Genomic DNA, 19,088 nt, shown 5'->3' with positions numbered 1-19,088 from the left:
TAATGCTCCTAGAATGTTTATTCAGTTTAGGTTTCTTCCATGGATGAGGGTTTTTGAGTTTTCAGTGACTGAAGTCACTAGATCTCCTTAATGCCACATTTGCTCAGTCGCTGATCAGCTCCTTTTCTTGCTTGTGTATTCTGGGAGGTCACACCAGATACACCAAAATGGGGTCATTATGCCATATGCTTATTTACTATGTGTATGTTAGACCTTTTGTGTGCTATTTTTTGCTTGTTATCCATCATTATATGTATTTATCTTCAAGTAGCATATGGAGTAGTAGGATGGGGGTATATATGTGGAGTCAACAGATGGTGAGATTGTGTCTGATTAATATGTTCTCATAACTTTTTATTGTCTCTTGTTCTTATATGTTCTACTTTCAAAGTGTGGTTATTTTTTTCATCCCTGTTCTTATTTCTTTATTCTTGTATGGTACTAAATAAGGACAAAAAAATTCAATGTCTGGGTTTGAGATTTGTCTTTTTAGTGTATAAGGTGCTACCTTTATTGAGGTGTTTCATAGGTTATTCAGGCCAACAGGGCCAGTGTGTTCTGATCTCTTTGTATAACACCAGACACAGAATTTCTTCCTGCAACTTCTTGAGCTAAGAGTGTTGCTCCCAGCTACATGCATGCATGAACACCATCAATACTTTATAGTCTGTATTTCACATGGCAGTCATTCTGTAAAATGATAAAAAATCCTTTAGAAGATTAAACAATAATTCATGTGATTAATTGTAACTTAAATGCAGACAGAAGGGTGTACATTGAGTTTGCAAGTTTCCCATCCACTGGAGGCATTGCAGAAACCTGGCTGAGATTTCACATGTGCGCTGGGACACATAGCAGGGAAGCAATTGTGCACATGCTCTGGCCTGACCCCACACGACACCTCCCAGACAGTGAACAGCTTCACTCTGTTTCATTTTGACTGTCCTTGCTCAAGTAGCACAATGGTTCCTGGTTGTGGCACAGGAAGTAAAGGCATGTTTTCCCACCCAGTGAATCACCTTTCCCTTATCTGAATGGGTGGTCATGTCATCAAAGGTCTCAGTTCAGCTCTATTGCCTTTCCCTCCCATCATATTACTTGTATTACATGGAAACTGGGTATCCAATAATTTTTAAAATCACTCAATAATGTCTATTGATTTTTATTGACATTTTAAAATGTTGCTTGAATCCATGACTGCCTCTTCTCCCCTTAAGCCTCATGCATTCTGGAAACAAGGATAGCTGTTTATCAAACTCTTCAGGAAAGACCATTTGCTCTTATAGCAGCATGACCAGTTCACAAATGTACATGGCAATGAGTGCAAGCAAAAACTTCCATCCTGATCTATAAGTATACAAAGCTTCATGTTCTTATTTGCCCTTTATTTCATTATTCTATGAAATGTAAACTCTGACTTTCAGAAACTGCTACTGTACATGAGATTATGGTGAAAAATCTACACACAGGATGATGAGAACAACATATTTCCAGATACCAAATAAGAAAGGAACTGCAACTATATGCACCCCTGATTTCCTTGAAATATGATTTCCGTAAGGTTTTTATGTTAGAGTTTTCTCTAGATGCACCATGCTTGACATAGTATTGTTTAATAGCAAGCCACCAATTAGTAACAAAGGAGTAAGCAGCTTGCAGTGATATACAGATTGAAGTATATCATCAACAGCCTGTTATTCTCTCATTCAGAAAATTACTACCAAAGTCATAGGGGTTTTGCAGATATTTATAGTGTAGATCAGTGCAAAAACAAGACTTATTTTAATATAAGGTTCTGAGAATGACTATTATTCCATGAAAATTATACTATGCCTATTTAATAACAAGGAAGATCATAGATAACATCAGTGACCCAAGTTGAACACTAACACAATTTCAAGCAGTCCCACAGTACAGACATCTCAACCTCTTCAGATCATATTAGAAAGAAACATATGTTACCTAATTGGTTGTTTTACTTGGGGAAGATGAACACAGGCAGCAATCTTAGATGACCATCGATAATTGTAATATTGTCAACGACTATCAAGAGATAAACTCTACCAGGGTTCATGGAGGGAAGCAATCACCTGAGACATCAGCAATTAGTCATAGATCATTGAATGTTGGGGCTTTCATTTCGGAATGGTTTTCAAAGTGTGTTATGCTCACATTGATCATGAACTCTCGTTATGTTTGAGTCATGAAGGAGGATATGTGCAGCAACACTGACCTAGCTAGCTAAATGTGCAGGTGTGACCCTGTGTGTTGCATAGAGGTTGATATTACACAACACTGGTCAGCTCAAATAACCCATGAATCAAACTGTCAGGCTTTGAGTGAAAACCAAACACCCACAAATGAATAGAGAAAGTGAAAAAGGACACCAAAGATATGTCATCATACTCAGTTCTCCTCATCTGTAACAGCCTGATGACAAACAGTTGCTATTTCTTCACCTTTCTAGGCCCTACTAAAATTAGAGGTAAATTTCACAGCAGATTTATAAATATGGAGGACATTGCAAGATGACCATGAAATTTGAGTATATGAGTTACCTGTTAGTTGGCTGATTACTGTTCCTTCCTGATAAGTAACAAGTTAAAAGAAAAAACAGAAAGAACAAACCAGTGAAAATGAAGAAGCTTTTAAACCCCTTGGTTGATTACACTGGTTTAAGAAGAAAACATGCTTTGTGGAAATACAGGAGATAGGTTACTCTCTTTGCTGACACCCCAGAAATATTAACATTTTGACTTCAAGGGACATCTTTCTTGAATCAGACAAACTAAAATGAAGAAAATATTAATTTTCAAGAACTTTGAATGCTTTTAATTGCTGAGGCTTGCCCAGCCAGAGTCTTCTGTATGATCCCAGTCATGAAGGATTTGGCAATAGATGCAGATATATTGTGGATGCCTTTCAACTTCTGGAGGCTCAGGTTATTTAAGCACAGCATGTTTATATTGAAGGACAGGTAGTTGTCTCAGATGAAGAGACAAGAAGAGAAGGACCATGTAAATGGTATAAATGTGTACTAATGCTGTACTGAAAATATGCTGTGGTGGTAACAGATGTTGCAGCTGTTACTTTTCATAAACACAATGTACAGGCAACAGCAGGAGTGTGAGCTGGTATGGCAGCATGCTGGATTAAACTTCCTCAGAAATAAATTGCATTTACACTGCTGTTTTCAAACTATTCGAGAATGCATGCTTTCATCACTTATGTGTTCACTACAAATATTTTCCCTGTGAATAATAATGTGGCATCTTTTTGTTAAATAACATCTGGTTACCTACACAAAAAGACCTGAACTCAGTATCTGAATTCTGTGTCTGGAATTTACTCTGCCAGGTATCCCAACATATGCTTCAGCTGACACATCTCTTTCTGGTGCAGCACCAAACATATAAATGGGAGTACAAAGAGAAACAATGACTGTACATGCTTCATGTTGGTGTTCTATGTATATTGAACAACTTTAAGGGCAGAAAGTGTGGCACTGATCAATGGACTCCAGTTTTGAAGGTTTCTTTACTTCATTTTCTGAGACTTCATTTTCAACACTGCTTTCTATAAAGAGCTTTGGCTATCAACTACATAACAGCAAAAATTACTTGAATTTCTCTTAGCTGTTGATTTCTCTTCCAAAAAGAAATAAAAAAGCACAAACAATCTGAGTTAGAAGACTCCTCTTCTGTGTTGTCCATCAGTTTAATCAGGAACATGTTTTTTTGCAAAACACGACATTGATTTTTCACCAGATACACGTTGACAAAGAGGTACCTGCACTGCACATTACATGTTAATGAGACCTCCTCACTGATCTTTAATCAAACCCCAGCTGAGCCCTTCTCTATACTCTTTCTTGATATTTCTACTAGCTTTCAAACTTGCATATAGAGTATTTTTTCCCTACATATATGCCCAGATTGATTATTTCTGCACATTGGTTAGTCCTTTTATTTTCTTTTTGTTCCGGGTTTTAAATTGCCTCTTCTAAATAATTATTTATAAACTTTTCCTGATAGAATTCAATTCTGTTTTATGAATTCCTTGTTTTTGCAGAGGAGCACAAAGGTGTCTTGTTGCTGAGAGCTGAAAAGAATTCCTGTCAATCAGTTCTGTGCTCAAGATCAGGTAGGAAATTCCAGCTTTCATTTCAGTACCATACACATACTAGAATATAGACTAATATGGCCTTTCCTTAGACAAACCATTGAGAAATAATTGCTTTTAAGTGCTGGACAAAATTGCAGCCTTGCTCACACTGATGTAATACAAAAACAAAGAAGCTCTCTTAGAGATCACATGGTCAAACCCAGGTTGCTTATGATCAGCTTATGACCCATTATCATTTCATGTCTTGGCTCTGGCCTTCTTCTGGAGAAAGGAATGAGTCTTGTGGTTTCAGCTACAGAGAGGTTTTGGTTTGCAGCTTGCCTTGTCACTGAAGGTCACCACCCTGCCTAGAGAGTGTACTTGAAGCCACAGAGTGAGAAGATCCACTTGCTGCCTCTTCTCAGTCTCACAAGCACTCCTGTCATTTCCTCTTCAGACAGACCTTGAGCAGATTCTCTTCACCCCGAGCAGCACTTGTCTCCACTGAATGTGTCCCAGTGTACTTGGAAACATATGTCCCACGGAGTTTCGTGGGAGTTTTGCAGTAATAAAGCTCATCATCAGTAAGTAGGACAGACACTTAGGAAAGTGCTAGCATGAACAGGTTATGAATTATGACAAAGCACATTTGAAATAAAACCAAAATGTTTGCACAGTACAAGCAGCTTCAAATGAGAAGATAAACACTGAATTATAGAGAGTATCTGGATTCCATTTGGAAAGACAGAAGTGTGGTGTTAAACAAGAGAATGAAAATATTTCCTCCTCTTATCTCAGTTTTGTCCTGGCATGAGAACAGAGCCTTGCATTTTCTAGACACTACTAGGAAACACATTCATGATGGTACTCAAATATAGCTATTACCATATTTAAATATTTCCTCACTGTTTATTACTTACACGGTCAGCTATAGCTGTTTCCAATTCAAGACAATTACGACATGCAGACGAAAAAGCTGAAGGGGAGGAGGGAACAACTTTTGTTCCTAAACAGCTTACCTCTTCAAAAAAGAACAATGTTTACTGAGATAAATGAAGAGAGGGTGGTTGTTTTAGATCACTATGACTAATGTTAAGAAACAGCTGGTAAGGAATATTAGGTAATCACATACACAGGCTGCACATTGGGAACATTACGCTAACATACCTACTATAATTTTATTCCTTTCCCCACGCATTTATTCAAAGCTGCAGCTGTGATACTGGCTTTTGAACACTAGAAACTATCAGGAAAAGCAGCATGAATCATCATCTTTTGCTTGTGTTATTTAACTTAGTCACTCAAGAGCAGTTCTTCCAAGAGAATAATAGAAAGAAAATGATAGTTTCTTTGAGAAATTTGTGAAGACTGTATTTCCTTTTCCTTTCCTTTTTTCCTTTCATTTTTCCTTCCCTTTTTCCTTTCCCTTTTCCTTTCCTTATCTTCCCTTCTCTCCCATTTTTTTTTGTTTTTTACTAGAGATGATCACTAGGTTCTTCAATTAATTCAGAGTTTCAGCCACCACACAAGTAGTGAGTAATTCATTCTGATATATTTTGAAAATATCACTCAGGATCTCAGACATGAAGTGGGATCCTGCACTGAAACATTTGTGATGATCCCCATTTCTCTACTGTGGGATTGACCTAAATTTTCAAGGCAGGTTGTACCTTTCAGATGGCAGCACATTTGTTCCATCCTTTCACAGCAAGCCAGTGAGGAAGAGAGAGACACAGCAAGGTTTATTCTGTACTGATGGCATGTTTTATCCTCACCGCTTCTGTTCCCGATCCCTTTAGAACAAATTCTGACAAAGCAATTCCATCTCATGTCAAGATGTTTCTAGTGGCTTTGTGATTAAACACACTGTTGCTCATGAGGTCATCCATTTAACTTAGGCCAGATGACAATTAACTTTATTTCCTACTGAAGGCAGCCCTGCAGCACTAAGCAAGTTCCTTTTTGCTCAGTGCTCACCAGCCTGCTGCTTTTTTGTCAAAACTGCCATTTCCTTGCAGTTTTATGCTTCTGTGAGCATGACTAGGCCACAGAAGTCAATTCACTCAGAGAAGGGTCTCTACTGCTTCTGGGAAATGCAACTACACTCAAGTTCCAAGAAACCACCCTCAAGGCAGGAAGGTTCCTGAAAAACTGTGGTTCAGACATCAGGGTTAAGTGATCGTGCCTGCAAACACCATCAGGAGCCATCCTAAGGACCACTGAGTATTTTTAAAGAAGGATAAGGAATTCTCACACCAGCACTTAAACTTCAGGTTATTTTGGATGTTCTGTGACAGTGAAACCAACCACACTTCATGCTGTCCTTTCCCTCCACTGTATGGCAAGTAGAGGAGTCCTGTCCTATGTTTTCCCAGTACTTTATACCCACACACACGTGCAGGAAATATCTGGTCATGCTTTGGGATTTTATAAGTAGCCTTTCAAGCCTCCCTCATCCATACCTCATTTCCCTAGTTAAGACTTTTCTTCTGGATCACAGGCTTGTTAGTGCAAACTTACTGAGATCCTGGGAACAGCCTCATGCCCTTGCCACAAAAAGTAAAATGTGGGAAAGAAAGCCATAAGGAATAAACATGGAGGGCCTTGCATAAAATGATTATGATTTGGTGGAAATAGGCCTACCTTACATTTTTAGAGGAAGAGACAGAACAGAGCAAGACTTTATTGCTACACAGCTGTGCATGGCCAAACAGGACAAGTCCCAGTCAGTGACCTCCCTCCAATCTAAAACTTCTGTCATGTGGGAAGGATCAGCACATTTACTTACTCACCTGATATCTCTAGTTTTCAGCTTCTGTATCCTCTCCTTGGCATCCAAAAGATGGTATCAGTTTCTGTCCCCACAGGATTTAAGGCTGGTCCCTCAGGGTTGAAATGTATTACAGTAAATTCACGAATACAAGCCGCACTGAGTATAAGCCGCATCGCTGGGTGTTGGCAAATATTTCGTTCTTTGTCCATAAATAAGCCGCACCCGAGTATAAGCCGCTCTGTCGTTCGCAGCGAGGACCCGCGTACAACAAAGTTGCCAAATACTAACAGAATCGCAGCAGGGTGGGGTTTACTGGCTCGGCTCGGGTTGTGCAGGCTCGGCCCGCTCGGGGCTGCCGACGGGGCCAGGTGGCCCAGCTTGGTGGGGCTGCTCGGTGGGGCCGCTGGGGGCCAGCCGCCGCTGCCACTGGGCTCGGTCACCACGGCCCGGCGCTGCCGTGTGGTGGCAGGCAGGGACGGAGCCCCCTCACTCCCGTGGCGGCGGCGGCAGGCGGGGACAGAGCACCCCGTCTACTCCCTGAGCAGCGGCAATGGCGGCATGGGGCCCCCCCGTCTCTCCCCCAGGTTGTGGTAGAGGAGGGAAGGAGGGAGCTCTCCCTCCTCTCTCCCTGGCCCCCGTGCTCCCTGCAAGGAGCCAGGCTCCACCCGTGGCACAACAGAGTAACAATTTGTAACAATCGCAAAATTCCGACTTTGCAGCAGCTCGGCTCGGCACTCTGGCTGGCACTTCTGAGGTTGTAAATGTCAGAAAATTATTCACATATTAGCCGCTCCTGGGTATTAGCCACATTTCCGGTTTGGGAGAAAAATCTTAGTCAAAATGGTGCGGCTTGTATTTGTGAAATTACTGTACCTCCCAGAACTTTCTCCTGAAGTGCCAGTTCTCCACTACAAGCGCTCTACAAGTTCTCAGTAGAGATAAGTAAACAAAAAACACAACAGGTTTATGGACAGAGATCATTAGGATTCCGCCACCACTTACTTCATGCCACAATAAATACATGGATCTATAAAAGAACAAGGCCTTTCTCCTTTGCATCATCCTATCAGAGCCTTTCTTTGAGTTCAGTTCTTTTGGAATTTCTGATCAGATCACATCCTTCTCCTGAAACACAACTCCCAAACCAACCTTTCTTTTCTAACCCAACCTGCCCACTAGAGCATCTTACATGTCTCCAGTATTTTTTCCCTGTGTTTCCCCATTTATATGCATTTTTTTTCTATCTCTGATAACTTTCTTTTAACCCATACATTTAAAGACAAGATGGCCAGCATGGTTTGTTCTAAAAAAACTTCAATCCTTGGTTCATAAGTTTTATATTTCAATCACTAACCATCAAAACTTAGGAGCTAACAACTGTCTTTCATCTGAAGGGATGTGACAGTCTCACCTACAAAAATGAAGGCACATGGGTAAAAAAAGCATTTATGATACAACAATATGTATAGCCAGAGGCTAAAAAGAATTTCATAACAACAACCAAACTCATGCAAAAGTTTCTCAGATTATGCAGGTCAATGTGGTAGGGATATTCAAGAGCATCCCGTATCTATTTTAGGAAATTCATACTCTGAAGTGTGCCAGTGGTACAGGAGAAGGCAGAAGTGGTTTCCAGCTGGCCCCCACTCACTACCAGGTTCTCCCTTGATTCTACCTCCTCCAAGATGAGTGGCAGACAAACTCGGGAAGATTTATTTAGCTGAGATAAAAATATCACTGTAGCTTGTTGAATGCTTCTTTTCTGCACCTCCTTGACACAGCTTGCTACCCTGTGGAACAGCCAGTGGTAGAGTACGTGGGTCTGCCTGTCAGTCTACTACCTAACACAGTTTTATAAATTGTTTGAGATGGGTTTTATGCTGAAATACTAGATAGTGACCTGGGGCAGCCAAGGAACTGATGTGAATCCTGCTTTGCTACCTTTGCAGCAGAAGCAATAATCCCAGAGTACCGATATAGATGGGGACCAGCCATCCCCTAAACCTCCACAATTAAATCCACCTGTTAGCCCCCAAATACCAAGCTGGTAGCTCCAAAAATTCTCTGGCACAGTTCTCATCTGTTGACTAGTGGATTATTCTCAGATGAAAATTCGTAAACCAGTTTGTAGCTCTCCCTTCTTGCCAGCAAAACCTGCTCCTGCACAAATCACTATGAAGCCTTATGGATACACTGACCTCCAAAAGGGAAAATGTTTGCTCTCAAGAAGCACTATTCCATCAGTCTACTGGGACACAATCTGAGAGCTCCCAGAGGATAAGCACAATATTCCTGAGTTCACTGCTCTTCCGAGTTGCCTCCCACCATCCTACAAGCCATTACAGTCTGTCACAACAGTGACAAAACAGGAGGAGGGAGAATTCCTTCACAAAACTGTCATAATCTTTAACTTAGTGAAATTTTGAGAAGTTCTATAATTGATTTTAAAATGTTGCAGAGAGGGAAGGTTAAGTTTGTTAAAACTAAACACAAATCAAGACTCACTCTAAACTTTTTTTTTTTTTTTAATTTATTTCAGCAAGTTTTTGCCAGAGGTGGCAGAATTCTGGGTGGTGAAAGTTTATAAATTTTCCATCCATTTAGGTATATCAGCAAGCATAGTCAATGTGGGTGTGGGCAAGTAGTAGTAATGTTGTAATGTAGTAGTAGTAATGTTTCTGTTAGCCAACAAGGTTATAAATACTTAATTGTAAATAGCATTTATGAACCCACAGGCGACTGCAGACAGGGCTGTTTCATAACTGCAAACTAGGTCCTTTGGAGGGGGAAAAAATCATTCTGCTCCATCCACAGAGGAGAAACACTAATTTTCAAATTATCCATCTCAAACTCTAAAATCTTGTTACACTGTCTAGTGTTGAGTAAACCGGAGCAGAGATACCTCTGGCAATATTAACCATTTGAGATCCCAAAAGTAATTTCTGCCTCACTTTGTCTCACTGCCACCACAATCTCCAGCTTTCTCCCCAGAAGTTTAGCTGGCTCTGCCAGGATGGTGTTGGAACATGGTAAACAGGAGTTTCACCCAGCTGCACCCCCATCTTACCATCATGTCCAGACAGGTGAAAATTGCCTTGTAAGGAGCAAGATTTTCAAAGGGAAGTTATTTTACAGCTGACAGGTCTGTCTCACTATTTAAAACTACCATCTGTACAGGTGCATAGTTTATCAGGAGGTATCAAGTGCATTCTTCTGGACACCTGTTACCATTACACACACTTCCCCATCCAAAAGACATGGTCATTCACATGGCAAAAATCAAAACAATGCTGAATAAGAAATTTCTTACAGTTATTGGTGACAATCTAGAGTGTTCCAAAGTGAAGGGCTGCCTCCGTATTACTTGTCCTCCACCATACCAGCTCTACTTGTTGGGGCCATTGGCTCTCAAACTGTGTCTTTTGGCTTGTTGGGAGGACAACACAGGGCTGACTACATTTGCCCAGGCTTCAGATTACAAAAGGTTTTATTTGTAGCTACTCTACTGATTATTGCAATGGCTTCTGAGACAAGTTTAGTGAAACTAGGTTAAAGAAAGAATGCAATAGATTTATTCCGACAATGCAAAGGTGATTCTTCTACTCATATTTTTCTAAGCCTCACCCCTATCCAAAGTATTTGCAGAGGTCTTTTGATGAACCAGTGTGTTTCAAACATGGCACAATAATGAATCATCCTAGTTTCAGGGGAATTCTATTTAGCCAAACTGAGGAACAGGCAGTGGTCAGAGCTCCTTGCCACCATCTCATATAGTTCCTGAAGGTCATTCTACCAGCAGGATGAAGAAACAGGCTCAAAAGGCGCTACTGGGTTTCACTGCACAAGGTTTACACTGGCACCTGTGGATGTTGGCAGGAAGTCTTTAGGAGAATGCCAGTGCCCTCAAGCCTGGCACAGGCATAGTCATACCTTGATGCCTAATCTGACTCAGATGTTCCCTGGCAGCCTAAGGAAAGCCTGCTGCTCCCCCTGCTCCTCCTCATTAGGGAAGCAGGTTTATTGCATGTACTACAGTCAGGGCAAGAAGTCTGGTATATGGCCCTAGTTTAAGCCACAGTGATAAAGTAGAGGACTTCCCAACAGGAATCCCCAGACTGCACTAATCACAGTTTGCTACCTTTTACATTCCCTTTTCTCCTTCTCACTCTCATTTATTCCACCATTCTCATTCCTTCCCAAATAAACATCAACTACCCCTGCTTACTGTTCTTCTCACAGGCCCCAGTGTTGTTGCATAAATATCTTGATACTCTAATCCAGGTGATCCAGCCACTCCTGATGGTATCAGCTGCAGCTTTTGCCAGCTTCTTGCTTTATTGCATCCTGTTCAGGAATTTCTAATTTGAAGCCCAGTAATCTCTCTCCTGTTAACCTAAATTCAGGCCAGGACCTAGTTGGTTTCTTACCAAGACAGCTAAACGTAATTGCTCTCCCTGGAGCAATACCAATTCTACAAAAACAAAACAAAACACCCTCCCCCCACCCCCCAAAAAAAAAAAAACACAACAGGGGAAAAAAACCCGACCCCCCCAATCTTATATTTGCACAAATCTGATCAATAAGAATAGATTTAAATAGCATTCTCTTCTATTTTTAGTGCTCCATTTATAGGAAAAAATTATCTTACAAAGAATACTCTCAGAAACACAGTTGCATTGTGTGACATTTCTATCCACTTGTGTCTCTGACTGAATGCATCTTCATGGAAGCCACTCAGTCCTCTCTTGTTTTAAAATTGAATGGTTTGAATCTGAATCTGTGATAAACCACTGTGTAAAAGCATAAAGGAAATGAATGGCTTAGAGGCAAGGAACCTTTTTTCTGCAACAAGTTTATGGTAATTTCTATAACAACATCACAGGCACAGACCTTTCTGATAACGATGAGCTTCCTGGTTCTTCTAGGTGAAACTTTACCAAGGATAACATATTTCCTTGTTTGAGGGTACAGGGAAAGATAAAGTGATTTGCCCAAGAGAAGATCATTGGCAGAGTCAGGAAGAGTGAACTGATTTCTGTCACCCCACCTGATGTGCCCACGAGCCAGCAGAAGTCAACTCATAGCTAAGTGCTTTCATTCAGTCTGACGTAATAGTCCCATTCCCAAGGACTGGTATCTCCTTTGTGGGAATACTGTCCCAAGCACTAAGGAAGGTCTAAAACAAATTCAGACTCTTAGCAGATATTACAGCACAAGTTGTTGAGTGCCAGTCAAGCAGAGCACCTAATGTGAAACCAATACAGTGACCAGCAAAGCACTTGATTTAGCTGCTCATCAATTGCACATATTTGTGGGTTTCTGTCGTGTGGGAAGCACTCATTCAAAGCTGGTCATGTCCCTTTCTTCCTCTCATGTGATTTTGTGCGGATTCCTTAGCTGTAACAAGTACTGCAATTCATGACACAAATATATTGTGGTCTATTGATTTATTAACTCATTAATACTAATGGGGAAAAAACCCCAATAACAAGTAAATAGAGGATAAGTCTCTCTCACAGCCAAAGATACATGTGCAAAGGATTTTTTTGCAGTTGTCATGGTTTGAGAATGGTACTCCCCAATTCAGTGCCCTCACTGAGACTCTCCCAAACCACCCACCATCCTCTCACTCCCCCTCCCTTGCCCCTTCTACTGCAGCAGAATGGAGTTGAGAATAGAAGGCACAAAAGATGAAGATCACAGGCTGAGATAAGACCAATTTACTGGAAACAACAATGAGATAAGAAATAAACAGTAAGAGCAACAATATTAATAACAACATTTTACAAAAGAGAAAGTGATTCACATGCAAAAATACTCACTGCAGACCCCAAGGTAATGAGCAATGCTGGATGGTTTCCCCTGTGACAGCTTTGTTCAATTGCACTTTCCTTCCCTTAAGACTGCCTTCAGAGAAAAGTGGTTCAGAGATTTCCAAATTGAAGAAAAGTATCAACATGTTGACACCATGGAGGGCTTCTGCAGAAATTCTTCTCGCCATGCCAAAACACTCTCTGGAACTTCCTCCTCCAACATTTAAGTGCCAGACAAAGCGCTTACAACCTTCCATCACACCAGTCCAGCTTTTAGCAGAGATACATGACTCTTAGTGTCCAGAAACGTGTCTTTTTGGTGCTTCAGTTAGCTAAGATGGCTTTTTGTAAAACAGCAAGATAATACGGTAAGGTTCAGGTTGATGTCCAATTTATGGAAAAATAATTAAACACAGTTTTCACAAAAAGGTGAATTTGCCCCCAGCCTGCAATTCATTAGACCCCAGCCCTCGCTTCACCCTTTTGCCTTGAGGTACTAAGAACAGGAGCTATCATTCCCTAGAGCAACACAACCCTGATACGGAGATCTTGAATGAGTTTCCCAAAGTAGGGCTGAGAAACATCTTCACGCCTAAAGCCTTCCCTTTACTTACAGGATGATTTTTATCTTTAATGCAGTTTCCCATTACGGCAAAAGACAGACTACAGGCAATGGTTGATAGTCCATTATTTGTACAGTCAGCAAACGTCAGCTCTTCAAAAAAAAGGACCAGGGCTATTTTGAGGTCTGTCAATAGGGTTGTTACAGGAAAATAACCAGCATCATTACTGCAGTCTAGACAGCAGTGACTAGGGCTTAATTGCAATAAAGAAGTACCACCCCTCTAGAAGCTGATTATGAAAAGAATCCCCCAAAAATAAGCCCAAAAAAATCAATTAGAAAATATAACCTATTGAGATACATTCAGTTGTTATCCCTGCACACCTAAATGAAGCCTCTGCACGTGCCAATATAATGAAGACAGGACCAGAACAAATAAATGCAATTTGTTTATGTTTATGAAAAAGCAATTTGTTTCCAAAGAGCAAAAATGCAATATAACAAGATTGAAACTACTGACACTTAATATGGATACCTATATGCAAGGTGCAGCTTAAAAAGATGAGGTTTTTCATGATTAAAGGGTGGACCAGCAGTACAGTTACCAGAGATCCATATGGGATGCCATATTCTTGACAACATAGCTTTTAATTGCCTCAGAAATTGGCTCATCATCTTTCATGAGTGAAGATACAGCAGAGTAGGGAAATACTGTTTCCATTCCAATTTGCTCTCATTCAGCATTCTTGTGGCCTTCATTGTTATGATATCATGTTAAATTTATTGAGATAAATCCACTACTGAATACCTTTAGAGATATATATATATATATATATATCAATTCTTAAGGTATTTTTTAAATCAATTTGCACATCCTTTCACTTGTTCAGCTCAAGTTAACATTAATATATAGCTTGGTCTTAACAGAAGCAATATTTTAAAAATTTCCATACCATCTGTTTTTAAAAGGAAAATATTCTCCAGAGTGTGCACTCAAATCAGCAGAGAGTATATTAAAGTCAATGAATTTAGAAAAATAGAGATAATAAGAGCTTAAAGATAGAACCATAGACAATTTCCTTACACAAGGCTTATGCCACAGGCGTATTATTAACATGCTTGCCTTCCACTAAACTCTTCAGCCAAAGGTTCCTTATCCAAACTTGGAAGCTCAGCCTGCCTCGAACATCTGTGATTTCCTGAAAGGACAATGCTTTTTCCAGAGGAAGTAAGTGGCTCAGTTTAAATTTCATTTTGTTTGTTGTGGATTTCATACAAATTCTGGTATTTGAAAGGTGAATGAAATGCTGGTTGTTTTTCCTGCTTTCATGTGAAGGGTATTTAAGAACCAGACTGTGATGCATGAATCAGTTGTCAATTCTTTTCCTAGATTACCCTTCAGAAAATGTATGACATCATTAACTTCAGCACACAGAAGAGCGGGTTGTTATGATTTTTAAGTGTGTCATTAAAAAAACCTTTTAAGCAGTTATTTAGTCATTGAAAGCACCACTCCCATCCTCCTCATCCTTACAGAAATTAGAAGCTGCAATTAAGTAATCTTCGCCTAAAGTAGAAAACTAACTTCTAATAGTGAGGAAACTTTTCAAGATCCCTTCAACTGCACAGTTACCACATTTATTTTAAATTGACAGCAGAGATAATATTTTTATGGAGTTATGGATCAGCAGTTCCAAATATTCAGTGCTGATGAGATATCTCCTGCAACTCTGGAAAGCTTTTGGCCATTGAAGAAAGGTTACAATAAACATGATTGCACTTTTCTTTTTAATCTTAGTAATAACTTATGTACAGCATATTTTGCTGTCCAAGGGGATCAGGAACCTACCAGTGTTTCTGCAAAATCAGTGTTAGATTTATGAGTACAAATGATTATATATTTTAAAAAGACAAATAATTTTAATGCACTGTACTTTTCCCAATTGCAATTATTCAAAATATAGGTCCTTAAGTGCTTTTCTTTTTCAATTAATCAATAGACAGAGGTTGTTTGCCCTCTCAAAGCTGTGTTAATGAACAGCTACAGACACATGGATATTTTCCATTTGAGAAATATTCCCTTTCCAAATGAATTGATTTTTTCTCATCTGAAAAAGAACACATTATTATCATGCACACAAAGTTGTAGTTCTACCAAGAAGTATTACTTGTGGATAGATTTTGGAATAGTGGACGTTTCAAATTTTGTGTCACATATGAATGGCTCTATATAGTACTAGTATTTCTTCAGGAAAAGATCCACACTGAAAACAAAGTTTAATCAACAGCATATGTTTTAGCATCACTCTGCAAACGTTTGATTCATGTAAAAAACTAATGAAATAAGGAATCTCCTTTAAATGACAGAAAAGATGGACATCTTCCCCCCTACAAAAAAAAACTCAACAGATTTTCTATTCCATTATTAAGCCTCCAAATTAAACCTGCATGTCATGGTGCAGACTACATGGTTAGAAAAATGAAAGCTAGAAGCAGTTTCTGAAAATCACTTTTCAGATGAGCAAAGACTAAACTTCCAATTGGATAGGAACTGTGAGGTAGATTTGCTTAAAGTTTGCAGGAAGAACTTCCCTTGCTCCTAAAAGACTTTTCAAGTGAAATGCCAGGTTCTAGTAAAATACAAACAAGAAGAGTTAACTTTTTACAATAAACGTAAGTCAAGTCATTAGGTAAAGCAGAAATAAAATTTTTAAATGGTTTGCAACAGAAAGTCCTCTGACTATCTTATTCTCCTGAAGTGTATCCTTTCTTCTAGGCTTTTTGGCAGCCCAACAATGTATTTTCTTGAGGTTGGCGCTCAACTCTGCAGTGCCCCCCAGTCCTGAGAGTTGCTTAGGGCTAGTTGTGTGCTTGCTCCCTGCTCTCCTTAGCCATTTCCCTGCTCCTTGGACAGCTTTTATTCTCACACATTCCTCCTCTGCCCAACCAATGTATATAAAAGTTTTTTTCCCTCCAATACCCTCAAGATGATCTCCAGGAGTGACTTGCCTCTTTCTCCACAAGTGTCCACTTGAATCCATCACTCTCTTTTTGTAAGGGACCAAAACATCACAGCAGCAGAGTAAAAATAAAACACCATCTGTGACTGAGCTTCAGCCTAACTTCCCCTTGTATCTCACTACACAAAAATTGATCATTTTCAAGCACAAAACTAATCCACTAATCCATGTTGATAAAACAGATTCATTGCCAAGATAATGAAAAAAAGTCTCTATGAGGCCTTTCAAACCTGTGTGTTCAAAGAAATACTGCTGACTGCTGAAACACTGCTGACTGCCCACTGGCACAATACAGTAAGTTTGAGATGAAAAGGGCTTTGCAAGAAAGAACTTTCTGAAGTAGGGCTTTGGTGCACAGTTCTGGGCTATTTGCCTCATTTGTTACAGGGCCCTTCGTTTGAAGATTTAGAAATACCTACAAGTGAGTATATTTCGATTTTCCGTGGTTGACATCATATTATTCCCTCCACAACATGCCAGGAAAAGGACTAACATGTCTAGTCCATTAAACATACAACAGAACATTTATTATTTCCTAAAGTTTAGTACAAATTTCTCAACATTGCCAGGGGGAAGGAAGTATCATAAAACCAGAAAACAATACATGAGATATAACTAAGCCCTCAAGTTTTCTGCTGAGCATAGATACAATCTTAACTTTGCAGGAAAAGGAAGAAAGTTGTGAGACTTTTCACAGATCCAATCCCAACTTTATGAAGTTGAAAAATTAATTGAGAATTAAAATACACTGCTAAAAGAAAGGGAAGAAAAGGCGGGGGGGGCTGTTGTCTCATTCTTCTCCACCCTTTAGCCTTGCCACCAGCTGCAGAAGCATTTGACTGCACAGAAAAGACAGTGATTCTATTCTTCCACAAACATCGTCAACAATTAACAGGAGAGTAAAACAGTAGAAAACTTTGATAATCCCCTTCTATCTACAGGATAAATCAAAGTTCCCAAACTTCTCTGGAGCACAGAACCACTGCTGGAATCCTGTGGACCATCTTTGTGGGACTTGTCACATGCTGGGGAGTTAGCAGTCATGTGAGGTCACACAGCAAGGAAGAATCATTGCAGCAGAAGATACTGATGGCAGACTACAACATCCACCATACAGCACTGGATTGCTCATAAACACTGTCTTTCCATGCAGTTCTGCAGATCTGCTCCAGAAAACTTAACATAGCCTTCCAAACCATCAGGGTATTAGAGGTAAAGTATTAAACACCACCAAACTTCTATCCACTGCATTTTGTAAGTAATACCATACAGTGGACCTGTAAATGTGCTCTATATAATACCTAGCAATGATAGTGAGAATCAGGATTCAGGATACCTGAGCTTCATTCCAAATTTTGCCTCAGATACCTGCACCAGTAATTACTTAACTTACCTATGCATCATTTGCTTTGGAAAAGCAGGCTGGGCTGCATGGTGTCTTCATCATTCACCCATTCCTCCCACAGTGACTGAAGAAGACTCTTTGTATTTCCAGGGTCATTGTGATGTAACAGGTCCATAAAAGAAATAACAGAAATAGTATCTCATTGATGTATTCAAAATCATAATATATAGTGAAGTAATTTGAAGAGTATGGATATAAGTCATTGCAGCAATCCAAATATTACATACATTACATATATATACATATATATACAGTTAGGATTATCCTTATGTACTATCAGTCTAGTCTGATACAATTCTTACATTATTTTTGGTTGCTGATAACTTTCCTAAATCAATGTTTTTACTCTTGGTATGTTGAGATCCCATAATTATTTCTATGACTCCAGTGTAACTGAAAGAACTGGGTGATTTCTAACGCTTGCTAAGAAGCAAGAAAGAATTAAAGGGTGCAAAATAGTGCAGCTGTGCTACTGAAATCAGAATACTACGTAGCAGAGTATTTCCTATCACTATGTAACTTTCTGTCCCATCCTGATTTGATTTAATTAAAGTTCTTTCTTACAAGCATAGCTTCCAGGTTTGGCCACTGCAAGAATAGCTTTGCCATTTTTAACTGATGCCTGACTTGCTTCAGCAAGTTCAAAGTGCATCAGCCCAACTCTTTCAGCCACACCAGCACACCAGTCACCCAGCACTCATCACAGCAACTGTCAGGTAAATCAGAATGAAATTATTCTGCTTTTCCTTTCAAAGCCCTCCATGGGCTCTAAGTTTTCACCTACAGGAAAATTATTTGACACTGAAACTTTCTCTAAGAGTGAAATCCACAGCCTCAGTAGTGACCTAAATTGTGCTGGTAAGCCAAGGAAAAGGTCTTGACTGAGTTTTGAAGGATGCCTGGGGAGAAGAACTGCAAGGGGGACAGCAGGCATGCATCCAAGGATGCCCAGAGGTTTAGAGTGACCTAAGGCAACCTGCTGGCACATCAGGTACAACCAGAGTGGCCAGCTGCACATTGCCTGCAAGACAGCATTGGTTCTGAGGGCAGCATCCTCATGGTCTCCTGAAAAGAGCCATGCAGGACAGTGCTTCTCCAAGGAGTCTGTCTTTAGACAGATTCCTCTAGCAGAAATGCCAAATGACCATGAGTCCCTGTGGTTTCAAGACTGAAGGCAAAGCTCCCCTTCTGTCAAACCAAAGTCAAATATGATCTTTAAAAAGCATGAATGTTCTGTACCTGTAATATGAAATTATCTACGTTGCCTGTAGTACTGGGATAACTCAAAAACCTGTAAACAAACCTCACAAACATGTAAAAACAATAATATATAAATAATTAAATAAAATCATTAAATAAATATAAATAAATAAATATATAAGTAATTTAATCAAAACTAATATTTTAGTTA

General features: G+C 39.7%; 1 long non-coding RNA gene across 1 annotated transcript; it reads left to right on the top strand.

Annotated features, from left to right (window-relative positions):
- The first annotated feature begins 4,058 nt into the window (after positions 1–4,058).
- On the top strand, positions 4,059–17,773 carry LOC117002292. The gene is made up of 3 exons (XR_004419256.1): positions 4,059–4,143; positions 14,395–14,480; positions 17,214–17,773. It is a non-coding gene; the product is annotated as an uncharacterized LOC117002292 (long non-coding RNA).
- The last annotated feature ends 1,315 nt before the right edge of the window (positions 17,774–19,088 follow it).

The sequence above is a fragment of the Catharus ustulatus genome, chromosome 1 (assembly GCF_009819885.2).
Source record: "Catharus ustulatus isolate bCatUst1 chromosome 1, bCatUst1.pri.v2, whole genome shotgun sequence".
Taxonomy (NCBI): domain Eukaryota; kingdom Metazoa; phylum Chordata; class Aves; order Passeriformes; family Turdidae; genus Catharus; species Catharus ustulatus.
This window is presented reverse-complemented; position numbering and strand designations above follow the sequence as displayed.